Source organism: Sturnira hondurensis, unplaced genomic scaffold, assembly GCF_014824575.4.
Source record: "Sturnira hondurensis isolate 20B ecotype Veracruz unplaced genomic scaffold, ASM1482457v3 Scaffold0016433, whole genome shotgun sequence".
Classification (NCBI taxonomy): domain Eukaryota; kingdom Metazoa; phylum Chordata; class Mammalia; order Chiroptera; family Phyllostomidae; genus Sturnira; species Sturnira hondurensis.
In genome coordinates this window covers 2552001-2564384 of record NW_028089064.1, presented here as the reverse complement: position 1 = coordinate 2564384, position 12384 = coordinate 2552001, and positions in this window count along the sequence as shown.

Here is a 12384-nt window from a genome sequence, read left to right as displayed (position 1 = left end):
TGCTCCTTTTTTATGTGCCTTTGATTCAGTTTCGCTCATTATTTTATTTTTTTCCTTAGACTCCAGTTCTTTTTTACTAATTTTTTAGTCAATGTTTCAATACATTGTTTTCATTGCTTTATTTATACTCAAATTATCTCATCATTGGTCAACAGGTGCTCCCTTAAGTTCACTCCTGTGTTTCTTAAATAAATGTAGTTTCCAAACACTAAAAATGGTATTCTGCACATGTCCTGCATTATTTTTTTTATTTTTTAAAGCACTGAAAATACACAAAAATGCACATACATAAGCCTTTCACATTATGTAAATATTAGTTTGGCTTACTTGTAGACAAGAAAAAAAACAGAACAATACCATAGTTTTTAAATGTATGATTATTACTACCTCTTCTTGTTATTTATCTTGTTCGACTATGTATTAATTTCTTTTTATAGAATAAATTAAGAGCTTGTCAGTAATTTCTACAGATTCATTACATTTTAAAGACAACAGATATTCAGAGAGCCACACCCATTGCATATCTAATTATTATTTTTTGAGTCTTCCCTCCAAATCATTTGTGCAGAAGGATAAGGGCTTGCCTTTTTGTTCGGGTAAATCTATCTCAATTTTTAAACAGAAAAGCTATGACTTTCCTAATTTTTTGAATGATGCTTAATATTTAAAAATGTGGTTGGGCAGATTAGAAATATAGTGCCATTACTAACTAACGATTTTATCTCTCAGCAACATAAAAATGAGTTGGTGTTTAAATTATTTGTTTTTTATTGACCTTTATATAAAACATATAAAAGGAAGAACAAGGTTTTCATTTATTTATTAAAATTATCATTAGAGGCAAAGCAAGAAATATTTTTAGGAGAAAAAACATCTAAAAACAAACACTAAGTTCACACAATCATTCATTTAATTCTTTCAATTTTTGCATATTTGAAGTAGGTTTATTAATAAATATTTCTCTTTTCTGTATCGGTAAGTCAGTTAGCAAGTACGGAAAACCTATGATCCTTCCAAACCAATTCTTATATTTTTTAAACACTTTCCAGTTGTTTGTTTTAGTGGAGGGGAGATTCTCTTCCCTGTTGAATTGCTTCAAAAAAAGTCCTCTTTTGTTTCACTTTGGCAGGTGCAATTTTTGCTTTGCAGTTGGAAGGAAGAAAGATAGAAGAAAGGAAAGAGAAAGAGAGCAAAAGAGTGAGACTGAGAGCAAAGAGCTAGAGCAAGAGCGAGAGACCACAAAGACTAGAAGAAAATTTATATTAATTACTTTAAAATCTGAGCATGGAAAAGAGCTAAGTATTATTAAAAATCTATATCACTAAAAGAAAACTTTAAACAAACAAATAACCATGTACAAAATTACAAAGCAAATAACCTGATATGGAAAAATTTGCACTGTATGCCACAGAAGGCTAGTAAGTCTAAAATAAGAACTCCTAAAAATCAAGACCATTATATAAAAGAAAAATTGTTGCAAAAAATAAATAATTTGTATCACATTTTAAAAACATGAAATGACTTGTTATATAAGAAAATTGTTTGCTATAATAGAAATGAAAACTGAAATTTCATTAAGAAAAATAAATCAACACACAAGTGCTGTCAAGGATATGTGGGAAAGAGAACCTTTGTGCACTGTTGGTAGGAATGCAGATTGGTGTAGTCACTGTGAAAAACATTACAGAATTTCATCAGAAAAACTAAAGATTCCATTGCTGGGACTATACCCTAAGAATCCTAAAACAACAAATTCAGAAGAACCTATTTACCTCAATGCTCATAGCAGCACAATTTACAATAGCCAAGTTCTGGAAGCAATCTAAGTGCCCACCAGTAAATGAATGGATCAAAAAATTGTGGTACATCTACATAACGGAATGCTATGCAACAGAAAGAAAGAAGGAACTCCTATGCTTTGTGACAACATGGATGGATCTGGAGAACATTATGCTAGGTGAAGTAAGCCAGGTAGTGAAAGATCAATACCATATGATCTCACCTATAAGTAGAGACTAATCAGTAAGACAAACAAGCAAGCAAATTATAATCAGAGACATTGGAATTAAGAACAAATTGACAGTATCAGAGGGCAGGTGGGAGGGGATAATGAGGGAAAAGGGGAAAGGGTTGTCAAGAAATGTGTATAAAGGATACATGGACAAAGCCAAAGGGTGTAGGATCAAGAGTGGGAGGTGTGGATGGCTGCGGTGGGGGAGGAGTGGTGGGGGGAAAAGAGAGACAACTGTACTTGAACAACAATAAAAAAAAAGGAAAGATAAATCAAAGGTTCCAGTGAAGATGGTTATGTAGGTAAATGTGGCACTCAAAACCCCCCACAACATCATCAAAATTACAACTACACTACAGAACAACCATCATTCAGAATCACCTGTGATCTAGTTGAACAGAAGTCCTATTACTAATGATATAAAAAAGAAGCCACAGTGAAACTGGTAGGAGGGGTGGAGGCACTGCATATGGTGGTCCCACACCCATTTGTGGTAGATACAAATCAGGAAGTGCATATTTGTCTGTTGAGGTCCCCCTGAGGATTGAAGGATCCCAAGCTCACTTTAGGCCTCCATCCCAGGGTTCAAGTGAAGTCCCCATAAGTTCTGGCAGTAAAAATTATCACAATTCTATTTTTTATTTATTAAGGATATCTTATTTTTATTTTTTTAATTCTTATTCAAGTACAGTTTCCTGTTTTATATTCCCTGCCCTGCCCCCCAGTGCTCCCCACCTCCCTCCCATTTCCGGCCCCCACCTTAATTATTGTCCATGTCTTTTATACTTATCCATGTGAGTCCCTCCCCTTTTCCCCTATGATTCTGTCACCTGTCCTCTCTGGACCCTGTCAGCCTGTTCCATATTTGAGTGTCATTGGTCATATTTTGCTTGCTTGTTTGTTTTGTTGTTTAGCTTCCTGTTAAAGGTGAAATCATATGGTATTTGTCTTTCACTGCCTGGCTTATTTTGCTCAACATAATGTTCTCCAGTTCCATCCATGATGTTGCAAAAGGTAGGAGGAGCTCCTTCTTCCTTTCTGCAGCATAGAATTCCATTGTGTAAATGTACCATAACTTTTTGACCCAGTCATTTACCGATGGGCATCTAGGTTGCTTCTAACTCTTGGCTATTGTAAATTGTGCTGCTGTAAACATTGGGGTGCATAGGTTTTTTTGGATTGGTGTTTCAGGGTTCTTAGGATATACTCCTAAGAGTGGAATTGCTGGGTCAAAAGGCATGTTCATTTTTAGTTTTCTTAGAAAGTTCCATACTGTTTTCCATAGTGGTTGTACCAGTCTGCAATCCAAACAACAGTGAACTAAGGTCCCCTTTTCCCCATAATTTTTAGTTGAGTGAAAGGCAGTGCTCTTGGAGACTCGGGCATTCTTCTTAAAAGACCCACACAGAATTATTCACTCTGAGTTCCAGAGCTTGGCCAGCAGCTCAAAAAGCATGAGGTCCACATGGAGAAGACAGAATTGCCTGTCATCAGGATGAGAGCTAGAGGAGAAGCTTTCTCCCAGACAAAAGTGTTGGTAGAGACAATTGTTCCTTTCGTGAGCTCTTCTCCCACAAAGCCAAGAGGCTGGCATCATATCTGAGTCTCCATTAATCTCACTAATACTGTTCTCCCCACTCTGGTGATTCTCTGAGACCTTGCCTCAACCAACTTGCAGGTCTACTCAAGCTGTTTCCAGTGCTTTTCCCATACAAATGGCTGGTCTTGGCTTATGCTTCAGACTTTCCTAAAATCTCCCAAACAAGAAGCATCTGGCCTAAGCATGCCCCATACCCCTGGTTATGTGTCTGCAAGCCCAGCACTAGGAGTAGCTGACCTTGGTTTGCAGCTTGGTCTCACCTGAGCCCCTCCAAGCCTATCACAAGTAGACATTATCTGCAGATCACTTTGTAACTCATGCCAGGTGGCCTCAGACAGAATACAGGTAGTAGCTGACCTTGGCCTGGACCTTGCTGGCAGCCCCAGAGCCAGCTCATCTGGTGGATAGTTTCAGACCTTATCAAAGCACCACCAAATCACCTCCACCAGTGACATACTCAAGGGGTTGTTTCAGCAGATACCACAGCCCCAGATCTATTGATCAGGGAGGCTGTGCCACTGGACCCTACAGAACACCTACTATATAAGTGCACTCTATCAAGTCTAGGAGATGATAGCATCTCTACCTACTACATAGAAACAAGCACAGAGAGACTGCCAAAATGAGAAGACATGAGAAGACCAAAGAACATGTCTCAAATGAAAGAACAGAACAGAACCTATTAAAAAACCTGAACAAAATGGAGACAATTATCAGATACAGAGTTCAAACACTAGTTATAGAGACATTCAATGAACTTAGGGGGAGAGTAGATGAACTTAGTGATAAATTTACCCCCTCCCAAATAGGAAACATAAAAATGGACATAGAAAACATAGGAAAAAAGGACTTCCAGGCAAGATGGAGGTGTAGGTGGAAATACTGCACTGCCTCGCACAACCAAGTTTAAAGACAACAAAGATTTAGTAACAAAATGCAACCAAAACAGATAGAAAATTGAACCTTATAGAAGTCCCACAACAATGAACCATTCATCCAGTCTGGTAATAGGGGCAGAATCAGTGGATGGCAGAGAGGGGTTGCACGGGAAAAAGCGGCCAGACCGACCCAGGTTGCGGGTGGCGGTTGGCAGATCCCAGGTTTGGGGTGGCAACTGGCAGACCCAGTGAGTGCACAAGGCAGCTGGCTGACCTCAGTCACTCATTCACACTCATATAAACCAGGCAAAGGAGTGAGCTGTGAGACAGACTGTGTAAACCAGGGCCCCAGCAATGGGAATTAAAGCCTAAAATCACCAATTGGAAAAACTTTTGGGGGTTGAGGTGCCGGGAGAGGCTCCCAGGCTCACAGAGTTTGTTGGAGAGACCTGGAGGTCCCAGAGGGTGCACAAGCCCACACACCTGTAAACCAGTACCAGAAGGGCTCAATTAGTTTGTGGAAAGTGGGAGAAGGGACTGAAATCCAAGAGAGAGAGGAACAAGCACCATTATTCCCTCTCTGACCCTGCTCCCACATACAGTGTCACAACCCAGGGACCTAGGTTGCCCCGCCCTGGTGAACACCTAAAGCTCCACACCTCATACAAAACAGGTACAAACAGACCAAAACATTATGGCTCAAGAAGAAGAACAGCTCAAAGCTCCAGAGCCAATACTTCTAAGCAACCAAGAGATAGACAACCTATCAGATGCACAGTTCAAAACACTGGTGATCAGGATGCTCACAGAACTGGTTGATTTTAGTCTCAAATTAGATGAAAAAATGAAGGCTATACTAAGTGAAATGAAGCAACATGCACAAGGAACCAATAGTGATGGGAAGGAAACTGGGATTAAAATCAATCAAGTGAACCAGAAGGAAGAAAAAAATGACCAAACAGAAAAGAATGAAGAAACAAGAATTCAAAAAAAAAATGAGGAGAGGCTTAGGAACCTCCAGGATATCTTTAAGCATTGCAACATCTGAATTATAAGGGTATCAGAAGGGGAAAGGGAAGAGCGACAAGTGGAAAACTTATTTGAACAAATAATAAAGGAGAACTTCCCCAGTCTGGCAAAGGAATTAGATTTCCAGGAAGTACAGGAAACTCAAAGAGTCCCAAAGAAGTTGGACCCAAGGAGGAACACACCAAGGAACATCATAATTACATTAGCCAAGATTAAAATGAAGGAGAGAATCCTAGAAGCAGCAAGAGATAAGGGAACAGTTACCTACAAACGAGCTCCCATCAGACTGTCAGCTGACTTCTCAAAAGAGACCTTTCAGGCAAGAAGGGGCTGGAAAGAAGTACTTCCACTTATGAAATTCAAAGACCTACATCCAAGATTGCTCTATCCAGCAAAGCTTTCATTTAGAATGGAAGGGCAGATAAAGTGCTTCTCAGATAAGGTCAAGTTCAAGGAGTTCATCATCACCAAGCCCTTATTATATGAAATGCTAAAGGAACTTATCTAAGAAAAAGAAGATAAAAAATATGAACAGTGAAAGGAGAGCAAACCCACAGTTACTAACAACCACACCTAAAACAAAAGCAAACTAAGTGGGCAGCTAGATCATGAGCAGAACCACAGAAATGGAGATCACATGGAGGGTTAGTAACAGGGAAGTGGGAGGAGAAGTGCGGAGAAGGTATAGAAAATAAATAGCATAGATGGTAGGTAGAAAATAGATAGGGGGAGGGCAAGAATAGAATGGGAAATATAGAATCTAAAGAACTCGTGACACATGGACATAAAGTAAAGGGGGGGATGGTGAGGGAGGGGTGTGCAGGGTGGAGGAGAATGAAGGGGGGAAATGGAACAACTGTAATGGCATAATTAATAAAATATATTTTTAAAAAGAAAAAACAGCCCTGGCTGGTGTAGCTCAGTGGATTGAGCATGAGCCTGAGAACCAGACGACTGCAGTTCAATTCCCAGTCAGGGCACGTGCCTGGGTTGCAGTCCAGTTCCCAGCAGGGAACACATGAGGGGCAACCATACATTAATGTCTCTCTCCCTCTGTCCTTCCCTTCCCCTCTAAAGACAAATAAAATCTTTAAAAAACATAGGAAAAAGAACCAGACAGTAATGGAGGATATATTATCAGAAATGAAGAATACATTATAGGGAATCAATGGTGGAATGGATGAAGCAGAGGATCAGATCAGTGGTTTGGAAGATAAGGAAGCATAAAACACCCATTGGAACAGTAAAAAGAAAAATAATCATAAAAGTGAGAATAGGCCCTGGCTGGTGTAGCTCAGTGTATTGAGCACAGGCCTGCCAACCAAAAGGTTTCCAGTTTGATTCCCAGTGAGGGCATATGCCTGGGTTGCAGACCGGGTCCCTGGGATGGGGAGCGTGAGAGGCAACCACACATTGATGTTTTTCTTTCTCCCTCTTCCTCTTCCTCTTCCTCTAAAAATAAATAAATAACATATTTAAAAAGTGAGGATAGTATATGGATCATTTGGGGCAAATTCAGGTGTTCCAATACTTATATCATGAGGGTTCCTGAAGGAGAAGAGAGATAGCAAGGAACTGAAAACCTATGTAAAAAAATGATGGAAAACTTCTGTAACCTGGTAAAGATAATAGATATGATAGTACAGAAAGCAGAGTCCCAAATAGGATGAATATAAAGAGAGTCACACAATGACACATCATATTTAAAATACCAAGATCTTCCCCTACTAAGAGAGAAATCTTAAAGGCAGAAAGAGAAAAAGCAGATAGTCATCCACAAGGGAATTTCCATAGACTGTTTGCTGATTTCTCCACAGAAACTCTGCAGACCCTGAGGATTGGCAAGGAGTATTGGCAAGTAAAAAAAAGTAACAATTTACAATGAAGTAAATGCTACCCGGGAAAGCTATCATTTAAAATCAAGGACAGATAAAGAACATCCAAGACAAGAAACTAAAAGAGTTTGTCACCACTAAACAAGTATTACCAGAAAAGTTAAAGAGTCTTCTCTAAGAAAAAGAAAAAATCAAAATTATGAATAATAAAATGGCAATATACATGTTTTCAACAATTATTAAATGCAAATGGATTAAATCTTTAAAAAAACATATATGAAAACTTAATGAATAACAAAATAAACACTTCCTTATGCTGTCTACAAGAGACTCATTTCCAGTCAAAAGACATAGGCAGACTGAAAGTACAGGGAAAATATATTTATAAAAGTCTATACAGTGAAAGACAAATATCATATGATCTCACCGTTAACAGGAATCTAAACAAACCAAACAAGCAAGCAAAATACGACCAATGACACTCAAATACAGAACAGGCTGACAGGGTCCAGAGGGGAGAGGGGAGAGAATCATAGGGGAAAAGGGAATGGACTCACATGAACAAGTATAAAGGACACATGGACAATAACTAAGGGTGGGGGGTGGAAAGGGGAGGGAGGCGGGGAGCATGGGGCGGGGGGCGGACAGGGTTGGGAATATAAGACAGAAGCCTGTACTTGAACAAGAATTAAATAAAAATTATATTTAAAAAATTCTATACAAAGAAACATAAAAGCTGGTGTAACAATACTTACACCAGACAAAATAGACTTCAATACAAAGGTTATATAACAAGAGACAAAGAAGAATTCAGCAACTTACCTCTAAAACCTCAAAGAAAGAAACTCAAAACACTAAATCAAAAAGATTAAAACATATATGTGTTCATTGCTACATTGTTTACATTAGACAAGATATGAAGGCCACCTAAATACCCATCAACAGGTGAATAATAAGGAAGAAGAGATGCATATATATAATGGAACATGATTCAACCATAAAAATAAATGAAATGTTTGCCATTAGCAACATCATGGATAGACCTAGAAGGTATTTTGCTGGATGAAATGAAACAGAGAAGAGAAATTCTATATGATTTTAGTTATATGTTGAATCTACAAAAACAAAATAAACAAACAAGTGGAGCAGAAACAGCCTTTTAAATATAGAAAAAAATTTGATGGTTGCCAAATGGGAAGAGGGTTAAAAGGATAGGTGAAAAAATGAAGGGATTGAGAAGTACAGATTAGTAGTTACAGAATTGTCATGGGGATGTAAAGCGCAGCATAAGGAATATAGTAAATAATACCATAATAATTATGTACAGTGTCAGATGTGTATTAGATTTATTGAGGTGATCACTTAGTAAGTTATATAGTCTAATCACTGGACTGGACACCTGAAACTAATATAATATTATATGTCAAGAGAAACTGAAATTTAAAAAGCATTTTATCTAAAAAATATAATAATCCCATTAAATATATTTTAATAAAACAATCGGATTTTTTAAATCCAAACTTTAAATTTTTACCTTGTAGATATTTGTTTCTTTTTGTGACAGTATTTTTAATACAATTTTATTTTTGTATATATAAAGCATGCAAAAATGATAATACTCAATGCTATATAATAAAGATTATTATGTGGGTTCTCAATTCTCTCTCTCTACAAGAGCACTTGTATTAATTATTTTTAACACTTGTAGTATTTCTTTCATCAAATATATATGTATGTGAGTGAATTTACAGGTATACATTCCCCTCTCTCTTTATTGCAGAAAAAATAGCATGCAATATTTATTTCCATGTCTTCTGCCCTTTTCACATTACCATTCTACCTGCAGCTCATTCCAAGTCAAGGTACAGATATTTCCCTCCATTTTTTAAATCTGCAGAGTGTTTCCATGTGTGGAGGAACCATAGATTGTTCATCTAGTCCTGCATTCATAGACATTTGGATTGTTTCTGAACCTTTGAAATTAAAAACTATACAAAATAAATAACCATATGTATGGGCTTTTTATATTTTTGTAAATATTTTCTAGAAGTGGATTTGCTGGATCAGAAGCTGAATGCATATATGATTTCTAAAAATATTGGTAAATTACACTTTATAAGAATTATACCTTTCTTTAAAATATTCTTTTGCAGAGCAGGTGTTTATCCTCCTCATGGCCTCCCCAAAAGAATTTAAGGCCAAACTTTTGAGTTTTGGCCCATTTGTTAGATGATATCACTTCTGAATATTATATTTATATTACTTTTTTGAGGAATGAAGTTAAGCCAAAATATTGCCCAGTTTTAAAAGTAGATAATCCCAGCATATTCTATCCCCCACTCATTTCTTTTCCTGTATCTTCAGCTCTGCATTATTCTTAGATGATGCATCAAAGTATCGTCATAACTTCCTCCACACCTGACACCTCTTTGTATATGTACATTTTTACTCCATCTTAGAAAGGTATGGAGACAGTGCCTTATTCTCCTAACTTAAAAACAAAGCAACCAAAAATTCCTTTCTCAACCACAATATTCCTTCTAACTGCTACCTTTTTTTGTTCTTTACAAAATAACTCTTCAAAAAATTATCTATTTTCCCTGTCTTCACTTCCTCTTCCTCTGAAGTTCACTCTTATCTTTTCACTGGATATAATCTTGTCAAGGTTCCCAATATCCTCTATGTTACTAAATCAAAAACTCAGTTTAGAATTTTTCTTATTTGACCTATCAGCATCTTTTGACCTAACTGCTTACACCCTTCTCCTTGAGACACCATCTTTGCTTCCAAGAGAGTACAACTTGTTTTCCTATAAAATGCTCTTTATTTCTGCCCCATGCACTGATGTTTTTCTCAACATCCTTAACTCTTAATTCTACAGTGCTCTAGAGTTCAGTCTGTGGATATATTTTGTTCTTGCCTGGCTTTATTAAGATCGCATCCAGTTTGATGGCTTTAATACTAGCTATATGGTAATTAGTTACCATGAGAGCCAGACAGCAGGGCTAATGGACACAGGCTGTCTCTATACATCACTAGACTTTTGTCCTTGAGAGAAATACTTATCTTCCATATGTCCCAATTGTCTTATTGTATAATTTTGATAATAATACTGCCTCTATCTCATACAATTTTGTATGAAATAAATAACTTAAATACATAACCAAAAAGAGTTCCTGACACACAGTAAGTGCAATATATGCATTAATTTATACTATTATTTTAGTTTGGGGGCAATTCTCTTCTCATGAAACTGCAGACTAGTGTATATAGTTGCTTTCTGAACACCTTCACTTGGTTGTTTTTTAAGGACTACAAACTTAGCTTATACAAAATACTTCTTATTCCTTCAAGCTTGTCCTCATGGTCTTCTAAAGGAAAATTATATTTTTTCACATGAACAAATCTTTCTGTCACATTGTAAATCTGATATGTTGTGTAGAACAGGACCAATAACATGACATTGGTCTAATCAAGAAAGCATAAAGTTTATCAAAGTGGAATTGCTTACTTATATCACTTATGCCAACCAAAATGGCTGTTAGTCAGCCATGACACTTTTGTTCAAGAGGGAAACTACCTAAGTCAGAACAAACACATCTGGCAAGGAGACAGGCTATTGTGCACATGTTGTCAGAGACACACTTAAGATACCTGCACATATGATCAGAACAGCCAAGTCTGCTGAGCAGGCCCAGCCACAGATAGGCTTTTGGGGAAATTCCACACTTGCCAATAGGGGTGTCAAGCAGAATAGCTATGTACCACCCATAGGCTCCTGCACAAATTTTATACTTGGCATGAAGTGTGTAAAGACATTTATCAGAAGGCCCAGAAGGGTGGAGTCCTCAACTTTCAAGTGTAGCTGAGGCAGTTTCCAGACCGCCGGTGAAACAGCCGAGCTCCACACACCAGAGTGCTGCTCCACGCCGCACTGACCTCCCTTGGCATCAGCCACTGGAGGCTCTGCCCTGCTGGGCTGAGGACTTTGTCTGCCCTGCTGCCCACCTGGCTCCAAAAGTCCCTCCTTGCAAAACACTGGCGATTCCCTTGCCCACCATGCTGTCTTGAAGACCTGCAGACTCAGCCTTTGGACTCAGGTCCACTATCCCTCAGTGATTGCTGCATGTGTGTGTTATAATTCCCTTAGATTGTTAGAGTGTGAGTGGGATATTAATGAATATTGATGTTCTACTTTGAGTGAACCTGACTTCAATAAAAGCTGAATGAATAGTATAGTTACCTTGTGTGACTCTTGTCTATTTCTTGGTGCTGGGTTGCTCAGCTGGCAACTAGTCGAGCAGTTAGTTGCTCAGCTGACTTATAGGAAAGACTATATCATGGACATCTGCTCGTGACGTATGTCAGCAAATCCCTTGGACTTAGCCTTCAAAATGAATCAATAATCTGACCATTTCCCTCCAACTCTAGTTGGAGTGACTATCATTGCCTATTTGGATTCTTGCTCCCCACTGACCACTCTGCCTCTGCTCCTGGTCCTCTTTATTATGTTTCCACACAGCAGCCAGATGTTGTAGACTGCTCTATAAGACCTCTCACAGTGGGGGGCAAAGTAAGCCAGACTCAATTCCTTAGGAGGCCTTCATAGAAGGACTCGGGGGCTGCAACAAAGAGCAATGTACTCTCATCATCCCCCTGGCTTTCACATAGCCCGAGTCCCCATGGTCTCTGGGAGAAGCTCTTCCTGGCTCTAATCCCCTTAAGCCTGAATACCTGTTGGGGAGAGGTGAAGCTCCTTGCCTTGCTAGAGCGTGTACTGGGGACAATCTGGTATCACAAAGACTTCCTGATAAACCTGTGAAATCTGCTCTGCTAAGCGTGCTTTCTTTCATATATTAAGGGTTAGAGCAAGAAACCCTAAAACTCTGTTCCTGACAGACTCTGACTCAGACTAAGCCCTCAGATTTCTTTGAAATGTTATCTACTGTTTGATCCTTGCCTCCCTGTACTCCTGTGTATTAAAACATAATAAAAGGCCCTGGAAGAGTGGGCTTGGGCCTTTTTCTCCGA